This window comes from Mustela putorius, unplaced genomic scaffold, assembly GCF_011764305.1.
Source record: "Mustela putorius furo isolate JIRA1106 unplaced genomic scaffold, ASM1176430v1.1 tig00000151_pilon_pilon_pilon, whole genome shotgun sequence".
Lineage (NCBI taxonomy): Eukaryota > Metazoa > Chordata > Mammalia > Carnivora > Mustelidae > Mustela > Mustela putorius.
In genome coordinates, this window is record NW_025421296.1 from 10,923,678 (window position 1) to 10,942,529 (window position 18,852).

At 44.1% G+C, this 18,852-nt stretch overlaps 1 protein-coding gene across 3 annotated transcripts in view; it reads right to left on the reverse strand.

Annotated features, from left to right (window-relative positions):
• Positions 1-12,307, reverse strand: part of LYN (LYN proto-oncogene, Src family tyrosine kinase) — a 116,368-nt gene extending 104,061 nt beyond the window's left edge. For all 3 annotated transcript variants that reach the window (XM_045075772.1, XM_045075770.1, XM_045075775.1), the window contains exon 1: positions 12,225-12,307. The gene's annotated coding sequence lies outside the window, so the exon portion shown is untranslated. The remainder of the gene's footprint in view (positions 1-12,224) is intronic.
• Positions 12,308-18,852: the final 6,545 nt, after the last annotated feature.

The following is an 18,852-nucleotide window of genomic DNA, read 5'->3' on the forward strand; positions in this document are numbered from 1 at the left end:
CCTGCTGTGGTCAGACTCCTGCGCCTAGCCCTGCCCTCCCTCCGTTTCCAGGCTCAGTCTGTCTTCAACTCTTCTGTAGTGCCCGCAGCTGCCAGGAGATGTACGTGGTGAGAGCACTGAGGGGCCATGCTCAGACGCTGTGGCCAAAGGCTGTGGGCTGCAGGCAGTCAATCCTTGGGTTCCTCCTGGCCTCCCAGCATGTGGTTCCCCCGGACCTTGACCCAGACCACAGCCTGTGACCTTCTCGCAGGAAGACCTCACTTCAGTACTGCACGTGTTCTTCCTTTTTCACATGAGCTAGAAACTTGTACTCCTCAGTCTAGTTTTTAAAATATTTGTACTTCTTGAGTCTATATGGCACGATCCTGCCACTTAGAGCAAAATGGATGTGACCATGGGTCATATGCTTACATATCATGACTGCTGAATGTCCAAGAACTGTTTTCTGAATGATGAATAAACGAAGCATTCCTTCATGGGTTAATATATTCCACAGGTCAAATCTTGGCTTTCTCTCCCCTCCAGCAAAAATAAATGTCAAAACTACGTGAGCCAGAACAGTCAGTAATGAGGGTACTGTGCACCTTCATGTCAGAAAAAGAAGTCCTATTTTCCTGAGGAATAGCATCACAGAATTCCCAAAACTACTAGTTCTTTCCAATGTCTGTGCACAGGTGGGTTTTGTGGCACACAGCACGATGTTTGATTACATGAAAGTCACTGGAAACTACGTTTATCACACCCACATTTACATCTTTGTATTTATAAATTCTCTTAACTGGGCAGAGATGGGCAGAAAAGCAAGCTGTACGTGGCTAGGGCCGCCTCATTTTACTAACTAATGGTTGAATAAAAAGGTCTTTAAATGAGGCTCTGATCAAACTCCCCTGTGAGAATTTTTGCAGCTGAATAGCCAGGGTCTGAAACAGGACAAGGACTTGCTCTCTGACTGAACTGCAGTCATTCCACACACGGGGGAGAGAGGCCAGTGCCTGCCAAACCCACAGCTTGAAAATCTGTTTATCTGCCAAACCAAATGGCTTTGTACCGCTTTTCAGTTGCTTACACCTTATTGTTAAAAAGCCGACACTGGAAACTAAATTAAAACTAGGAGCGGGACGAGATGCCTTTGAGGGAAACAAGTATTCTTTGGGGGTGCCACAGGGAGACGCTGGGATGGGCACCGATCTGCTTTTTGAGCTGGGCTGTGGGGTTGGTTACACAAGGGTTGGCCTTAAGCTGCTTTGCTACATGTACGTTAATCTCCAGTTAAAAGAAAAAGACCACTCCTGCCTGGGGAAAGCTTTTAAAAAAGCTCCCCTTTGAACCTAGGAGAAAAAATTCCATCAGTAATAGTCCTCCCTATCAGTATCGGTGAGTACGTGGCCAGAAAAAAAAACAGCATGATCAAATCAGAAAGCACCTTTTAAAGCTATCTAGTCCAACCTGTTCTAAAAGGTCCTGCAGGGGACCCAATGAGGGTCCTGGGTGGCTCAGTCGGGTAACGGTCTACCTTCTGTTCAGGCCATGATCCCAGAGTTTCAGGATCAAGCCCTGTGTTGGGCTCCCCGCTCCGCAGAGAGTCTGCTTCTCCCTCAGACCCTCTCCCCTCTTCGGCTCTCTCTCTCTCAAATAAATAAATAAAAGATATTAAAAAAAATTTTTTTTAATTGTGATAAAATACACATATTGACATCTTAACAGTTCTTAAGTGTTCAATTCAGCAGCATTAAGCTCATTCCTCTTGTGTTACTATCACCACCATCCACTTCCAGAACTCCTTTCATCTTGCAAAACTAAAACTCTAAAGCTGTTAAACATATACTCCTGTGTCCTCCTCCCCCAGCCCCTGATAACCACCATTCTACTTTCTGTCTCTATGAATCTGACTTCTCCAGGAGGACCTCAGGTGAGCGAAATCATACAATACAGTTGGTCCCTGACCTATGATTTTTATTTTTTACTCTACAATGGTGCCAAAATAATATGCATTCAGTAGAAACTGCACCTGGAATCGTGAACTGGGATCATTTCACAGGCTAGCAACAAGTAGTACATAATTCAATACATTACATGAGATATTCAACACCTTATTATGAAAGAGACTTTCATTAAATGATATCGGCCAATGTTAAGTGTTCTGAGTACATTTCAGGCAGGCGAGGCTCAGCTCTGAAGTTCAGCAGGTTAGTGCATATGAAATGCATGGGTTTATTTGGATGTAACTCCAACTTAAGTCAGAGAAATCTGTCTTTGTCCTTTTGTGACTGGCTCTTACCCTCTCTTAACCCTCCTATTCTATTCTCGCAAGGTTCATCCACCATTTAGCACATGTCAGAATGTTCTTTTTAGGGCTGAATAATATTCCAGTGTATGTACATCCCACATTTTGTTTGTCCACGCATCTGCTGATGGACACTTGGGTTTCTTCCACCCCTCAGCTCTTGAGAATAATGCTGCTATGAACACAGGTGTACAAATAATCCTTTGAGACCCTGCTTTCAATTTTGGGGGTGTATATACCAAAATAGAATTGCTGGATCATATGGTAATTCTATGTTTAATTTTTTGAGGAACTGCCGCCATGTTTTCCACAGTGGCTGCACCAACCCACATTCCCACTAGCAGTGCACAAGAGTTCCAGTTTTTCCACATCCTCACTGACACTTGCTATCTTCTGGTTTCTGTTTTTGTTGTTCTGATAGCAGCTATGTAATTTCTTTTGATACTAACGATTTCACAGCAACCACTGACTCTGTGCTTCACGTGTAACTAGTTCTGAATCCATTGCATCTTGGAATCCTCACAACCGGCGGCGGGGGGGGGGGGTGCCTGGGGCTAGCAAGGCCAGCAGCTTGTCAGCAGTCCCACAGTTAGGAAGGGACAGAACTGGAATTTGAGCCCAAAGGTGATAATTCCACATCCTGTGTTCTATCCACCTCATATGCTGCCTTCTTTCTTCCCAAAGGTATTGGTTTCTGGGCACTGATTAAGATGCCCAGGGACCTCCTGAGCAAGGTTCCTGTCCTGCCTTATGGCATATTAATTTGTCAGCCTTGTGATCGGTGAACCAGCCAGAGAGAAAAGAGTACAATAAACTCTTAAGGATAGGAATCTCACACATCCAATGTTTGTTTTCCCCAGAGCACCCACTAAAATGTTCAACACACAATACTCAATAAATAGACATTTGAAAAATAAATTGTAGTTATGGAAACCCAGTAATTACTAATAATCCCATGCCAGTCTGTGTGACTAGAGAAAAAAGAATACAGAGTGAACAACCACATACTGTGCACATTACAAATTAGTAATCAAGATAACATAGTATTTTTCTTCCAATTTCTTGACTCTCCAGTGAGGTTTATTTTGTTTCTTTATTCCCCATTTATCTCTCACTTCTCTTCTCTTCCCCCCTTCCACTCCTTTTCTACTTATATCTTGGGACCATCTATGGAACATTACTTTGCTTTACTGATTTTGTCCATACCAAAGTACACCCATTTATGAAACAACCAGAGTAGGAGCCTCTGACCAGTTAGGGCCACCCTATCAATGGGGATGGAGAAAACTTCTGCTGAGCCTTCCACAGAGAAGATGGATCCTGAAACAATCTGGGTTCTGTTAGCAAGAGAGGTGCTTGCCGGGTGGACAGGCAATCGATAATGTCCTTCCATATCCCAAAGTGACAGCCACAGCTTCAAATGTATCAAAACAGTGCTAGAAGGCAGAACTAGAAGCAGAAGGCAGAAATTATGGAGATGAAAAATTATAGCATGATAGAGAGAGCTTTCTAATACCTACAGCTGTCCACAAATGAAATGGGCCACTTTGAGCACCTTATCCTGGTCCTGGTGCTTCTCATTATGTGGCTTCCACCACCTGCATTAGGGATAAACCTGGGAAGAAACTAACATTTGAGACCTTAGGTTCAAGGGAAAGTGACTACCTGCTAAGGGTTATCTTAAGACACACCACCAGAATCTCCTCCTTCTACAAGATTCTATGATTCAACTATCAAATAACAAGGCAGAGAGGTGGCGTCAAGAGCCCAAGGGTTGACACGTGACACTGGATGGGTCATGTCATTTGTTTAATTGTATAGTCCTATCTTTGCTGAAGACTTATAACCATAGCAACAAAGTAACATTTGAGGGTCATTCACTAAAGTGTTCAGAAATTTTTTTTCTACTAGACTTTAGAAAGATTATCCACATGTAAACAAATTTAAGGAAAATTACAATTCTCATTTAGTGGTTATATTAATTCATTTGGTAATATATTCATAATAATTCATTTAAAACTTTAAAAAATAACTGAACTCCATAAAGTAAAAGATACACAGGCAGTTAGGAGATTTAATTTGTTAGAGTTTCTTTTTTATATACATTTTAATCTATTAAGTTTGGAACAATTCAAAAAGCCAATGTGGCCCATTATCCAGAGAGACAACAACCAGGCTTTTGTTTAGAAAGACAAAAACCAACTCTTAACAGTGCTCATTTGATTATACTGATGACCATGAATTCCGTATTAAAATTTCATTTGAAGCCAGGGACTGTGTCTATAATACTATATGTCTGTCACTCTCTCATGAAGCCTCTCATTATTTAAGGATGCAGTCCCTTTTATTCTGTACCTACTGTGTACCAGAAACAGCATTAGGAGATTAGAACTCTGCCAATCACCACCACAGACTTGGGTATTATAAATGGTGAGCTTAAGTAACTTACCTAAAGTCCTAAGCAGGGGAACCAAGACAGGCACTCAGATCTGTTTAACTTGGAAGCCCATTTTCTTTTTACCATTTTATATTATTTCCCGTCAAATTAATCATCCCTCAAAGGCACTGAATACAACAGATGATCAGTCTGACATATCTGATTATGCAAGGTAGTTAGTTGCTGGCATCTTTGCCATTTGTCAGATACTGCCATTCCTAGTTATGGTAATTCTTCTGATAAACTAATTTATATATCATAAACATGATCCCAATACCAAGCTGCTGCTTTACAACATATTCTCCTTTTAAATATCACAGAAACTTAGACCTTAAATTAACTGCTTACTTCTTCAACAGTGCTACCATTACCAAGAGTATGTTGGGTAAGATGACCATTTAGGACTGGGACCAAATACCTAAGTGTTTGTGACTAATAGCTTACGCCTTCCAATGTCATGTAAAACAACAATAAATGTTACTTTTCGACCCCAAATTAATCTCTGTGGAAGTGCCTGTTAGCTCCTGGGCAAATCATCCACCTAATTCAGAGCAGTCAACAAGTGCTTATTATCTCTTCATCATTTGGCAGCACCATATGCAGCCAAGAGTCTAGGTAGTAAGTTGATTGTGATGGAAACAAAACTGGCTTCTCACCAAAAGGCTCCAATAAGTTTCCCTTTTACACAATAAAATCCAACATTTCATATTCTGGGCAATGATTTTCCACGCCAACTGCCACCTTACTAGAACAAGTTCTTGGGCCTTGGAATGACTCCTGAACAAATTACTCAAGAAATAAGTTCCATACTAAATACAACTAAACATAAGAAGTGGACATTCCCTTAAGAAAATGTTGTATCTGGGGCACCTGGGTGGCTCAGTGGGTTAGGCGTCTGCCATCAGCTCAGGTGGTGACCTAGAGATGGAGCCCCACCTTTCCCCTTCCCTCTGCCCCATTATGCGCACACACTTTCTTTGTTTCAAATAAATAAATAAATAAAATCTTTTTAAAAAGTAAGAAAGAAAAAGAAAATATTATATCTATTTACAACATTCATAATGCATAAATTCCTCCAGGGGCAGGTCTGCTTACAATTATATCCACACAAGAGCCATAACGGCCACTTTTGCCCCAGTGTTTTCTGATTGCTCTTCCCTTTCCCTTGCACTCACACTGGCTTCGTGTCATCACTCATTATACTGCTATTTTCAAATCATGTAAGTGATTCTCTTTTTAAAAAAATAAAGATGTGGGCACCTGGGTAGTTCACTCAGTTAAGTGGCTGCCTTCAGCTCAGGCCATGGTCCCAGGATGCTGGGGTCTTGGGGCCAAGCCTTGCATCAGGCTCCCTTTTCCCTCTTTCTGTTCCTGCTCCCACTCATGCTCTCGCTCTCTCTCTATCTGAAATACATACATACATACATAAAATATTTTTAAAAATAAATAAAAATTTTAGAAAAATTTAAAAAATTTAAAAATAAAAAGATGTACAAAAGCAAAAAAAAAAAACCCCAGCATTCACCGATAACGCAGAAATAATCCCTATTAAAACTTTAGTATAATTACTGATATACATAGCTTACAGATTAGTGTCCCACCAATGCATATTTTATTTCAAAAATAGTACCATAGTTACCTACACATATGTGTTAAACCTTTTATTTTTTTTTAATTTGTTAATTTATTTATTTTTATTTTTTAAATTTTAATTCTAGTAGAGCTAACATACAATGTTATATTAGTTTCTGGTGTACAATATAGTGATTCAACTTTTTAAAAACACTTTTCATTTTAGCAATGTAATTTAATACTATGTTTAAAGATATATTCAAGGTGTTCCATTGTTATGGATGTATCTGAATTTGTATTTGCTTAATAAGTCTCCTAACGGACTGGAGCTTGTGGAATTCTGGGCTCCTCCATGGGTTTATTTATTTATTTTTCAAAGATTTTATTTATTTATTAGAGACAGGCAGAGAGAGGGGGGAAGCAGGCTCCCTGCTGCACAGAGGGCCCACAGGATGCAGGGCTCCATCTTAGAACCCTGAGATCATGACCAGAGAGGAAGACAGAGGCTTAACCCACTGAGACACCCAGGTGCCCCTCCCCCATTGGTTTTAAACTCTAATAGACTCTTCCATGCTGCTGGTCTCAAAGGGACTGCTCTGGGTAATACTACCCAATGAGCTAGAAGGAGGCATTCTTTACCAAATTGTGTTTCTTTCTTTCTCTTTTCTTCTTTGCATTCGGGCACAAGATAAAACCTATTTTTTGATGTGGGGTGTGGTCAAAGAAGCATGAAAGTCACTGTTCTATCCCCAAAAATTAGAGGATAGAGCTTAAATAATTTTAAAAATAGAACTGAACCATTATAACTAGATTAAGAAACTATTTTATTGCCTGAATATTAAAAGATTTCAAAACACCCACTAAGATTTTCACAATGGTTTCCACCATGATGAATATCAAAAGGTACATCTTTCTGATGTTGAAAATCAAGCATGGCCACCATGGGTTTCACCTCAGAAGGCTCTCCAGCGATGACTACATTCATTCTTTTCCTTCCACCCCCTCTCTCAGGGGCAAGCTGAAAATGAACAGAGTAGAGGGTGGTAGAAAAAACCCTGAGGAAAAAGCCTCGTTCTATGGTATGGAAGGTGGGGCTGCAGGCAAATGACTGGGTCTGGGGCCTTTGAAGCAGGAGGAAGTATCACTTCCTTGCCGGCCCCCTCCCTCGGGCCTCCTGTCAGGCTGCTGGCTACAGTTCTGCTCTCCGTGACACAGCTTCCCCTTGGAAAGCAGAAGTGGTCCTCCCTCTCCAGAGGGTCTCTCTCAGACGAGCTTCTCTGTTCCCCTCACCCCCGTGGGGATTAACATTTACAGGAAGAGCAGAGGCACCCTGAAGGCCCAAAAGCCAAGAAGAACGTCATTGCATCAGTTGGATGCAGATCACCTCACCAGTGCTGAAAAGTGGGCCCAAGGAAGTCGTGACAGCTCCCCACCAGATGTTGTACCAACAGATAGAGGAAGGAGGGCTGGAGCGACATGTTGGCAAAGACCTTTCAATCAGCATGGCTTGGGATCAAGAATGAGTTCAGATGTTCACGGAAGGGTGGGAGTGTGGGCAGACACTGCATTACTTGACTTGCCTGAGGTGTGAACTGTCAAAAGGAGAGAAGACAGATTTAAAAGACCCTCTGAGCTGCAGGAATAGCTCAGACCTCTGCCCAGTGTTCTACAAGCCAATGGGGGCAGAGCCTAGAACATTAAGAAACACCCTCTCAGGTGGATTCTGTAAAGGGATCCTCCTTATTCATATAATTTTACTGGACATCATTTATATAAGTCAGCATCACAAGAAATGAACAGTTACAACAACACAAACAAACTAATAATCTCTTCCCATAAATGCTCAGCTCCTCTTGTGTCAATTCATGGTTTGGGGACCTTGAAAGGAGACAGGCAGAGAGCTGAGGAGAGGGGCCAGAGAAGGGAGACTGGGAATACGTGAAGGTTAACAAAGACAGTCAAATAATAAAACTCTGAACGAATTCTATATAAATGAAAATGACATCCCCATGGCAAACAGAACTTTCAAGAAATAGTTTTGTGGCAGATAAGGAACGTTGACAGTACTAAGAGAAAGTGAAGCACAGAACAAGGTTGAGGAAAAAGTCCAAGAATAAAGAACAAAGGCTATATTCTCTGGCCCTGCAACTTGTCAGCATGGACGTACATTTTTAACACATCATCCCAAGTCATTATTCGAACTTGCTCTTCTAAATTACAAGACAGCCCTTCCAGCTAACTTAAGCCAAAGATATCCAAAAGAAGGTCCAAGTCTTAAAATGGGACTGTTCCAAAAATTCTAATTCCTCAACTGGCAGATTCCCATACATTGTCTACACTTGGGCTTCTCCCCTAAATGGGAACTTACTCAAAATAAATTTCAGAAATGATGATAGCGTCAACTCAACATTTCACAATTTAAGTATCAGGAAACTGGACAGCTGTAAGAAATCTTTCAATAGTTCTGACTGGAAAAAAAAAAAAAAGGAACTTCCTCTTGTATGTCCTTCTCTTCATCACCAATCTTTAGAGATGGTAGGCAGTGTGTGTCCATTGTAAAAGTGTGGGCTTTGAGGGGCGCCTGGCCCATAGCAGGTGCTCAGTAAAGGAATGCATACTTTAATGAGCATCTTATGGATCCTGTCTCCCCTACTTTATATTTTCACTGCAAATGATGCTCTCACTGTTCTAACCACCACACAAGGAGGCCTGCATGGTTCAGGGAAGGAACTTCTAGTCGCGGCTGCAGATAACCCTTTGGTAAAGTGTTACCTGGGTGTTTCTTTTTGAACCAGTAAGCCCTGATAGCCCCAAGACAGTCACTAGAGCTGTTTGGGCAACAGCCCATATAGCTGTCACCTTGGCTGTTACTAGGGCTACTCCCTCCCCAAGCAGGAAGCAGTGCTGAAAGGCACAGAAACTCACCTCCTGAGTATGCCTTTAATGCCCAGCTTGACGATACAATTACCAAGTCATAAAAGAAAATTACCTTGTGGTTCCCTGTTTAAAAATGTTTATTAAGTGATAATTTCTTTTATGTAATTGAATACCTATTACAGAAGCAAAGGCAGAAAAGTGGGGAACACTCTAAAGTTAGAGCCAGAAAACATACCTACTCTGCCCAGTGGTGCCACTTAACCAGGTCTATAACCTTGGACATGACACCAAGCCTCTTTTTTTTTGTACCTGTCCCTGCCTACCCTGGGATCCATGGGAGGTTCAAATGAAATCAGAGCTCAGTATGCTTTTGAGACTGGAATCAGCAATTCTCAGGAATCGCTTCCAACAAGCAAAAGGTGTGAGCACAGTCACTGCCAGGTAGAGCCCAAGAGTGATCTGAGGCCACCTCTGTCATCAATGAGTCATTGGTCAGTGTCCCAACTAATGACTGTAGTGACCTTTCAATGTTAATACTATCCATGCCTGAGGACATGGAGGTCATGGGATCAGCAGTGTGATTGAGATGTAACAACTTTTCATACCGTAGACATGTACACATTGTATTCTTATTTATACCGATTTACATTTGTATGGGTTTATGGACAATATCCTTTAAGGTTGTTAAATTATATCTCTGTGTATTCATTTGAACCAACTGACATCTCAGATGTTTTGGTGATTTATTTTTTAATACAAATAGAATGGAACTAAGGGGGTTTTGAGAGTCATAGCTTCACAAAACTGTGGACCACTTTTCTACTAAAAAAAAAAAAATCAACAATAACACCCTGGTGTTTGGCGGGGGGGTGGGGGGGGATATTGCAAAGTCTTCATATATCTTGGCAACATCTATGACTCTAAAATAAAGTAGGTCTTTTTGATTAGATGAACTACTTTTGCAAGTTACACCTCACCACTCCAGGTCAAACCCTTGGCCCCAGGAAAACAGCAGAATAAATTGTCCTGTGTAAAGATTCCCACTTAGAACACTGACACTGGGTTAACTAGACAGTCAAAAATCCCTGTTTTAGAAACCAGGAGAGAGGCCAGAGGGCTTCAAATGCCTAAGGAACCAGCCTTGTTCCTTGGCCTTGCGCAGAGCCAAACTCAGAGCCAACCTTCATTCCCTCTTCCAAGTAAGCCTGACTGCATGATAGGCATTGGGGTTAGCTAGCGTTTTGGACAAGACAGAGCTGTTTTCAGAGAGCATTCACTGCAGTGGTGAAAACACTAGACACACACGGACAAATCAGAATATAACTCTGGTTACTGCTGTGAAGGAAATGTTGGCTGCATAAATGACCCAAGTCATTAACCCAACTTATTCTGTATCACAGCTCTAGTCAATGATGGGAGAGACCCAAATTTAGGTTTTCCGGCTCCTGTTCTCTCTTTCCTTACATGGGCTGACCTCTACCCTTCACTCAGGAAGAGGGTTTTACCCTACTCTGCATCCAAAGAGGCCTGGTCACCAAAAGTCCCTTGGGATCAAATTAAATTTCTTCAAGCCTCAAGACATTTATCTCCTTACCTCAAAAGGAAAATCCAGGACTAACTAAACCCCACCGTTTTCCAGCAAAGTTCGCTTCCTCAGGAAGGACTTCTGGGGACTTAGGAAATTCCTATACTCCTTCAGTGCCTGTTCCCCTTAGCTTTCACCTATACCGGGACAAATAGGTCTGCCCTCCTAAACGCTACAGGCAGCATGAGGAGCAGCCAACAAATCAGAAAAAAAGCCAAACATCCTTAAGTGCAAGTGCTCAGGGTGAGTGAGATTCCCAGACGTAGCTTCGCAGACAGCAAATCTCTGGTGTATTTATTAAGCAGCTTTACTAGGAAGGTCAGATGGCTGAATCAGACACAAAGTTCCAGCTTTAAAATCAACAAACTGCAAAGAACCAGAGAACCCTTGCTTTAATGGATAGAATTATTTGCAATGTATTAATAACAGCGCCATTTATGGAAAGCCTGTGTATGCGCTTGGGGCTTTACATGCAATAAATAGCTCCGAAGGTAAACATGTTCTCCCAGAGATGAAAAAAACCCACAAAGGTAATTTCAATAATAGGCCCAAGTTGACGTGCAGCTAGGAAACTGCAAGGCCCAGACTCAACTGGAGTTTCTGGCAAAGAAGCTGGGTGGGTTTGGGATAATTCAAACACACACACATACAAACACTCAAGGAAATACAACCAGACGACCACGTCAGTTATTAGCAGGAACGTTACAAACGCACAGCTTGGAGAAGACGCCGCGCTGGGCTGAGATAACGCCGGAAAGCGGGAACTGACGCTTTCACCCTTCCCCCAGGGCGAAGGAAAGGCAACCCCTGAATTCTTAAAATAACTCTCGCTTCCTCTCGGCGGGCTAAGGCACCGGACTGCCGGTCTGCAGGCCGGGAGGCGCCGGGCTCCACGGGAGGGTGCGCACCAGCCTTTGCCGCAGCCCCTCGACGTCACGCTCCCGCCCGGGGCTCCCGAGGAGTGGAACTGCCCGCGGGCCGGGCAGACAGCCCAAGCCGAGTCCCATCCCTCACCTCGGGGAGCCCGGAGCCCAGAGGGGAGACCGGATTGTGCAACCCGAGGAGTCCCTGCCAGGATCCCCGCCGCGCGCCCGCTCTGCGCGGAGATGGGCTTCCCCGAGGCGCACCGATAGTGGCCAGAACTGGGACCGCAACCAGCCCTCTGGTCGGCGCCCACACCTCCCACCGCCCCCGTGTGCGCCGCCGCGGGAAGGACACCTGCGGAGCTGCCCGCCCCCGCGTCCCCCGCTCTCCAGGGCCCGGCCACCCACAGGCTGGAGGCACCTGGGTGCCCTCACGGCCCGGGTCCGCGCCCGTGCTGCCAGGAGGCGGCGCGCGCTGGCGGCCACCCCAACCCCCGGCCCAGGGCCGCCCGGGCACACGGGACTCCGGCCAGTGGCACCGCCGCCTCTCCCGCCCGCCCCGCCCCGGCGCCGGAGCCCACCCCAGGGCTCGCCCTTGGGACTCACCAGCTCCGGGTGAAAGTTGCGGGGCGGCGGCGGCGGCGCTCCACGGTGACTCGAGTTCAGAGCCGGGGGCGCGACGGGGCGGCCCCGCGGGGCCCGCGCAGGGCAGGCTGCGGGCTCGGGGCCCTGGGTGGCGCGGCCGCCGCGCCTGCCGCGGGCTGGAGGCTGCAGCGCGTCGGGCCCGGCGGCGCCACGGCAGGGGATCGAGCGGCGGACTGGCCGGAGCGGCGGGAGAGGAACTGGCTGTCGCAGGGCTCCGCCGAGAGGTCCCAGCTACTTCCTGGTGCTCGGATTTGCATACTGCGCCGGGAGGGCGGGGAAGTGACCGTTTGGCCCCTGCCCAAGGTTTGGGTCTTTGGTGTGGCCGTCGCGCGAGCTTTGATGGCAGAGAAACTTAGCCTCTCATCGTGGTGCTCGAGAATGTGGAGCCGCTGGGGCCCAGCATCCTCCTGTTTCCTCCTGTTACGGGGACAGAAGGATCTTCCAAGGAGATCTCTGGAGCCTGGACGTGGTAGCCTGGCGAGAAAACCTCTCGCGTCTCCTTTGCTTCTTTAACATCCTACTCCGTATTGTCAGGAAGCTGGGTGGCCCTGGCAGCAGAGGGGGCGCGCTCTGATCCCCCACATCTGGAGTTCTCAAACAAGAGGGATGAGTTGTGCCGAGTGGGTGTTCAGGGTCTCACTGAGTTCTTAGTAATCAGTACAGAATAAGCTGCCTAAGGTTGTGCACGGGGATGTTCCGTGTGTAGAGTTGGGGGCGGAGGGTGACTATGGAGTTGAATGGCCTGTCAATTCCTCAAAACTTCGATGTCCTCCCAGGAAAATGGAGATGAGGGTGCCTACCTCGGAGGGCCACTGGGAGGATGAAATGCCTTTGTAAAGGGTTCTCACTGTGCCTAGAACACAGTGATAGTAGCTGTTACCCGTTCATTCCTGCGCTCTCTCCCTCCCGGCATGAAGCACAGTGCTGGGCACACAGCAAGCGCATAATCAATGTTTGTGGAAAGAATGAGTGCATCGTCAAGCCCATGTTCTACTCGGTAAAAGCCACATAGAAATCCAAAATTATAATATTAGTCCCAGTCACAGCGGATGACCAATTGTTCTAAGCGAGAGTCACTAGTATCCCAACATTACACTGCAGTGTAGAATTTACAGGGAAATAAACAGTGCCCTGTAGGAGATTTCCTCTTTGTATTAATAACAGCAAACACATAGGGCCTATCAGGTGCCAGACATTTCACTAAGCCCTTTAGATTGATTACCTTTCATTAATATGTTCTTTCTTTAAATTACTATTCTTTTAAATTAAAGTATAGGGGCGCCTGGGTGGCCAAGTCGGTTAAGTGTCTGCCTTCAGCTGGAGTCTTGATCCCAGGGTCCTGGGATTGAGCCCCTCCTAAGGATTCCTGCTCAGCCAGGAATCTGCTTCTTCCTCTCCCCTCTGCCCCTCCCCCCTGCTTGTGCACCACGCACCCGCAGGCATGCTCTCTCTGTCTCAAATTATTGAATAAATAATCCTAAATTTTTTTTTAAATTAAAAATCAAACTGTAGTTGACACACAATGTTACATTTATGGTAATTCAACAAGTCTATACGTTAATGCTATGCTCACCACTAGTGTAGTTACAATCTGCTATCATATAACACTATTGCAATATTATTGACTATATTCCCTATGCTGTACTTTTCATTCCCATGACTTATTCATTCCATAACTGAAAGCCTGTTAGTTCCCACTCCCCTTCACCTCTTTTGCCCAACACCACCCCCATCTCCTCTGGCAACCATCAGTTTGTCCTCTGTATTTAGGGGTCTGTTTCTGCTTTGTTTGTTCACTTGTTTTATCTTTTAGATCCCACATATAAGTGAAATCATATGGTATTTGTCTTTCTCAGTCTGACTTATTTCACTTAGCACAATGCTCTATAGATCCATCCATGTTGTCACAAATGACAAGATCTTATCCTATTTTTATGGCTGAATGATGTTCTATTGTGTGCGTGCACACACAAACTATTTTTAATTTTTTGAGGAACCTCCATACTGTTTTCCACAGTGGGTGCATCAGTTTACATTCCCACCAACAGTGTATGAAGGTTCCTTTTTCTCCACATCCTCCCCAACATCTGTTATTTCTTGCTTTATTTATTTTCTTTTCTTTTTTTTATTAATTTTTAATTTTTTTATAAACATGTATTTTTATCCCCAGGGGTACAGGTCTGTGAATCACCAGGTTTACACACTTCACAGCACTCACCAAAGCACATACCCTCCCCAATGTCCATAACCCCACCCCCCCTTCTCCCAACCCCCTTCCCCCCAGCAATCCTCAGTTTGTTTTGTGAGATTAAGAGTCACTTATGGTTTGTCTCCCTCCCAATCCCATCTTGTTTCATTGATTCTTCTCCTACCCACTTAAGTCCCCATGTTGCATCACCTCTTCCTCATATCAGGGAGATCATATTATAGTTGTCTTTCTCTGCTTGACTTATTTCGCTAAGCATGATACGCTCTAGTTCCATCCATGTTGTTGCAAATGGCAAGATTTCATTTCTTTTGATGGCTGCATAGTATCCCATTGTGTATATATACCACATCTTCTTGATCCATTCATCTGTTGATGGACATCTAGGTTCTTTCCATAGTTGGGCTATTGTGGACATTGCTGCTATAAACATTCGGGTGCACGTGCCCCTTTGGATCACTACGTTTGTATCTTTAGGGTAAATACCCAGTAGTGTGATTGCTGGGTCATAGGGTAGCTCTATTTTCAACATTTTGAGGAACCTCCATGCTATTTTCCAGAGTGGCTGCACCAGCTTGCATTCCCACCAACAGTGTTATTTCTTGCTTTTTTGATTTTAGCCATTCTTACAGGTGTGAGGTGCTCTCATTGGGGTTTTAATTTTATTTCCCTGAAGATTAGTGATGCTGAGCATCTTTTCATGTGTCTGCTGGCCATCTGGATGTCTTCTTTGGAAAAATACCTGTTCAGTTTCCTGTACATTTTTTTTTTAAATTTTACTTTTTCAGTGTTCCAAAATTCATTGTTTACGTACGGCACCTAGTGCTCCAGTGCGCTCCTTAATACCCACCAGCAGGCTCACCCCTACCTTTTTTTAATCAGATTATTTGGGGTGGGTTTTTGTTTTGTTTTGGGGTTTTTGGTGTTGAGTTGTATAAGTTTTTTATAGATTTTGAATCAGGTATATCATCTGCAAATATCCTTTTCTCTTCAAGAGGTTGCCTTTTCATCATGATGATGGCTTCCTTTGCTGTGCAGAGGCTTTTTATTTTGATGAAGTCCCAATAGTTTGTTTTTGCTTTTGTTTCCCTTGTTTCAGGAGACATATCTAGAAAAACAGCTCTAGCTGATGTCCAAGAGTTTACTGCCTATGTTTTCTCCTAGGAGTTTTATGGGTTCAGGTCTTACATTTAGGTCTTTAATCCATTTTGAGTTCATTTTTGTGTATGATGTAAGAAAGTGGACCAGTTTCATTCTTTTGCATGTAGCTGTTTCTTTTTCCCAGCACAATTTATTGAAGAGGCTGTCTTTTCCCACAATGAATATTCTTACCCTCTTTACTGTAGATTAATTGACCATGTAAGTGTGGGTTATTAACAACATTCTTAGGAGGCTGGTCCCCGCCCCCCCCCCCCCCCCCGCGAGGCTAGGGCCATGGTCATGTAGCCACTATAACAGAATCCTCTACAGCAGTAGTTGATTACTGGTAACAGACAGTGAAGGTTTGCAAAGTATTGCCTCAGGCAACAAGAGGAGGTAGGATGGTTTATACCTGTGATGTTCACTAGTATGTAGCTGCTTAGTTTACTGCTAAAGAGGAGGGAGTGGGTTACGTGTTGGAAAGTATTGAATGTGTGAATGAAATATGTTACGGATCCTATGGAGTAACGCACTACCTTAGACCCCGTTTCTTGGATCTTTCTTCAGGATGACCTCTCAAATATAACGGCCCTAAATTAAAATAGCTCCTATTACCAATGAGTCCTTGAGATCCTGACAAAAGACATGTGATTGGGACACAAAATGTTTGGTGCTGGTTCATCCATCTGGAGTGTCCTGTCAGTGGTTTTGGGAAAATGTCTGACAGAACAAGGAACAAAGCATCATCAGGCAGAGCGGGGCTTACACTCAGCTCTATCACTTCTAACTCCTTACATCAAGCATGTATATAGGTTCCTGTTCCTAGGTTCCTGTCATTATTCTTATTTGGGGTGGGGGAAGAAATCAATATCTATTCCCACTTCTCAGGCTGCATTCATATATCCTGAAAATTTCCCCACCTACTCTCCATATGTGTCTCTCTTAAGTCCCATGAAAGTTCTAGGGGCTTCTGTGTGGTTCAGATGGTCAGGTGTCTGCCTTCAGCTCAGGTCATGATCTCAGGATCCTGGGATCGAGTCCTGCATCGGGGTCCCTGCTCAGCGGGAGTCTGCTCCTTCTCCCTCTGGTATTCTCCCTGCTTGTGCTCTCTTGCTCTGTCAAATAAATAAAATATAACATTTTTTAAAAGTCCCATGAAAGTTCCATGTCTTAGAAAAGCTTTATTTAAAGACTTCATTGGTATCTTTCTTTTCTAGACATCTAGAGCACCTGTAGTGTGCAACATTCTCTGTAAACTAGACGTAGGTCCTTTCCAACATGTTTTGCCTTTGTTTCACATGGTAACTTTCTCTCCTCAACTGCTAGTAAATAGCAAACCACTCTTTGGAAGTCATTGCTTCTTGTATTTATCTTTCTCCCACCATACTTCTCAAAAGTTCTATTCGCTCAGATAGTAAAGCATGCGACTGTTGTTCTCGGAATTGTGAGTTCAAGCCTCACATTGGGTGTAAAGATTACTTAAAAATAAAATCTTGAAACAGAAAAGTTCTGTTGGGTGCTTTAAAATACTTCATTAGTATTGGTTGGTTCATTGACTGATGGACTGAGTTGTCTCAAGGGTATTCTCAGATGGGAATTGAACACACAAATGATCAGAGGAAGGTTGTAAATCAACAAAGATCCCTCTTGGCAGGGAAAGCAGACTTTTGAAGAAAGTGAGGGATATGACTGAGCAGGACAAGAGGAAGAAGTAGTGGAAATGGCACCAAGTATGGATAGGCAATCCTCGTTCTTTCAAATTCCATATCTGCAAATTCACCTACTCACAAAAACTTAAGCATAACCCCAAAATCAATACTCAAAGTGCTCTCACAGCCAGGCATGGGCATGAGCACAGCAGTGAGAATCTTCATCTCCTCATGCACACGTACCCCGCAGAGGTCAAAGAAGGCGATGCTCTGCCTTTTTGTTCAAGCTCTTGTACCATAAACCCATATCCTTTGAGGATTTGTTTAGTGCCAGGTTTTTTGCATTTTTGTGCTTTGTGTTGATTTCACTGTTTAAAATGTCTCCTGAGGGTAGTGCCGAAATGCTGTCTAGTGCTCTGAGCACAAGAAAGCTGGGATGTACTTTATGGATGAAAGGCATGTGTTAGATAAGCTTTATTCAGGCGTGAGTTATGGTGCTGTTGGCCATGAGTTCAATGTCAGTGCGTCAACCGTATACATTAAATAAAGTGTCTTTAAACAGAACCACACAAAATGAGATCGCTTATCCATCAATTGATGAACATGCGATGGCCAGAGGCTCTCAGCAACTGAACCCTGTCTTCCTCCCAGGAACAGTGGTTCAATATTAGCTAATTCACTGTGTGTGGCAACTTTACAGACTGTGATGACCACAAACAATGAGAATCGATTGTGCATAAGACCATCCAAAATCCACTGAGAGGAAAATAAAATGTCTGACTTCAAGGAAATGTTCCTCCAACACAATCTTCATCTTTCTGTGCCCGATCGTGGCACTTTAGGGCTGATGAGGAATGACAATCTCAGCCCATACTCTCATGCCATCCTACCCATCCTGCCATCTGATCTGCCGCTTGTCCCACTGCCATGGCGTGGACTGTCCCAATGCCCCTTTTACTTTTCTGGGAGCTGCCTTCCAGGAGATCAGACTCCTTCCAACAACTCAGGGAGTCTTACCGATTTTCTCCACAAGCTCCCTTCCGGGTTGGCTTTGCAGGGAGGAACAGAGTGGAGGCTAAGACTCTTCATCTGACTCTCGCAAAGATGGTCACAGACTTGAGGCCCACGTTGCAAATCATACAGAGCAGTGGTCCCTCACCCTGGTGGCACATGAGAATCACCTACCCAGGCCCTACTCAGATAATTGAATCAAAGTCCCGGGATGGAGTGAGAGGGACTAGATCATCAGAGCTCCCCAGCTTGTGCTGATGAGCAGCAAAGATGAGGAACCACTGGGAAGGAGCCCAGTCAACACCCTCGGAGAATACGGGCTACTTGTATATGCCCAAAAAATGGTTTCTACCTACCAGCAGTGTTCCTAATAAAATACATCAGAAGGCCTTTCATCTAATGTGTACTAAGGGACTAATTAGTCTAAGGGACTAATGAATCAAAAAAGATGTTTAAAGGGGGGGAAATTTAAAAAAAAAAGTAATGTAAATGTGCCTTAGATATTTGACTTGAACTTCAACCTAAAATTGCATTCACATTCCTTCCCTCACTGCCCATCTCTCAGGTGATGCCAGGAGATTGC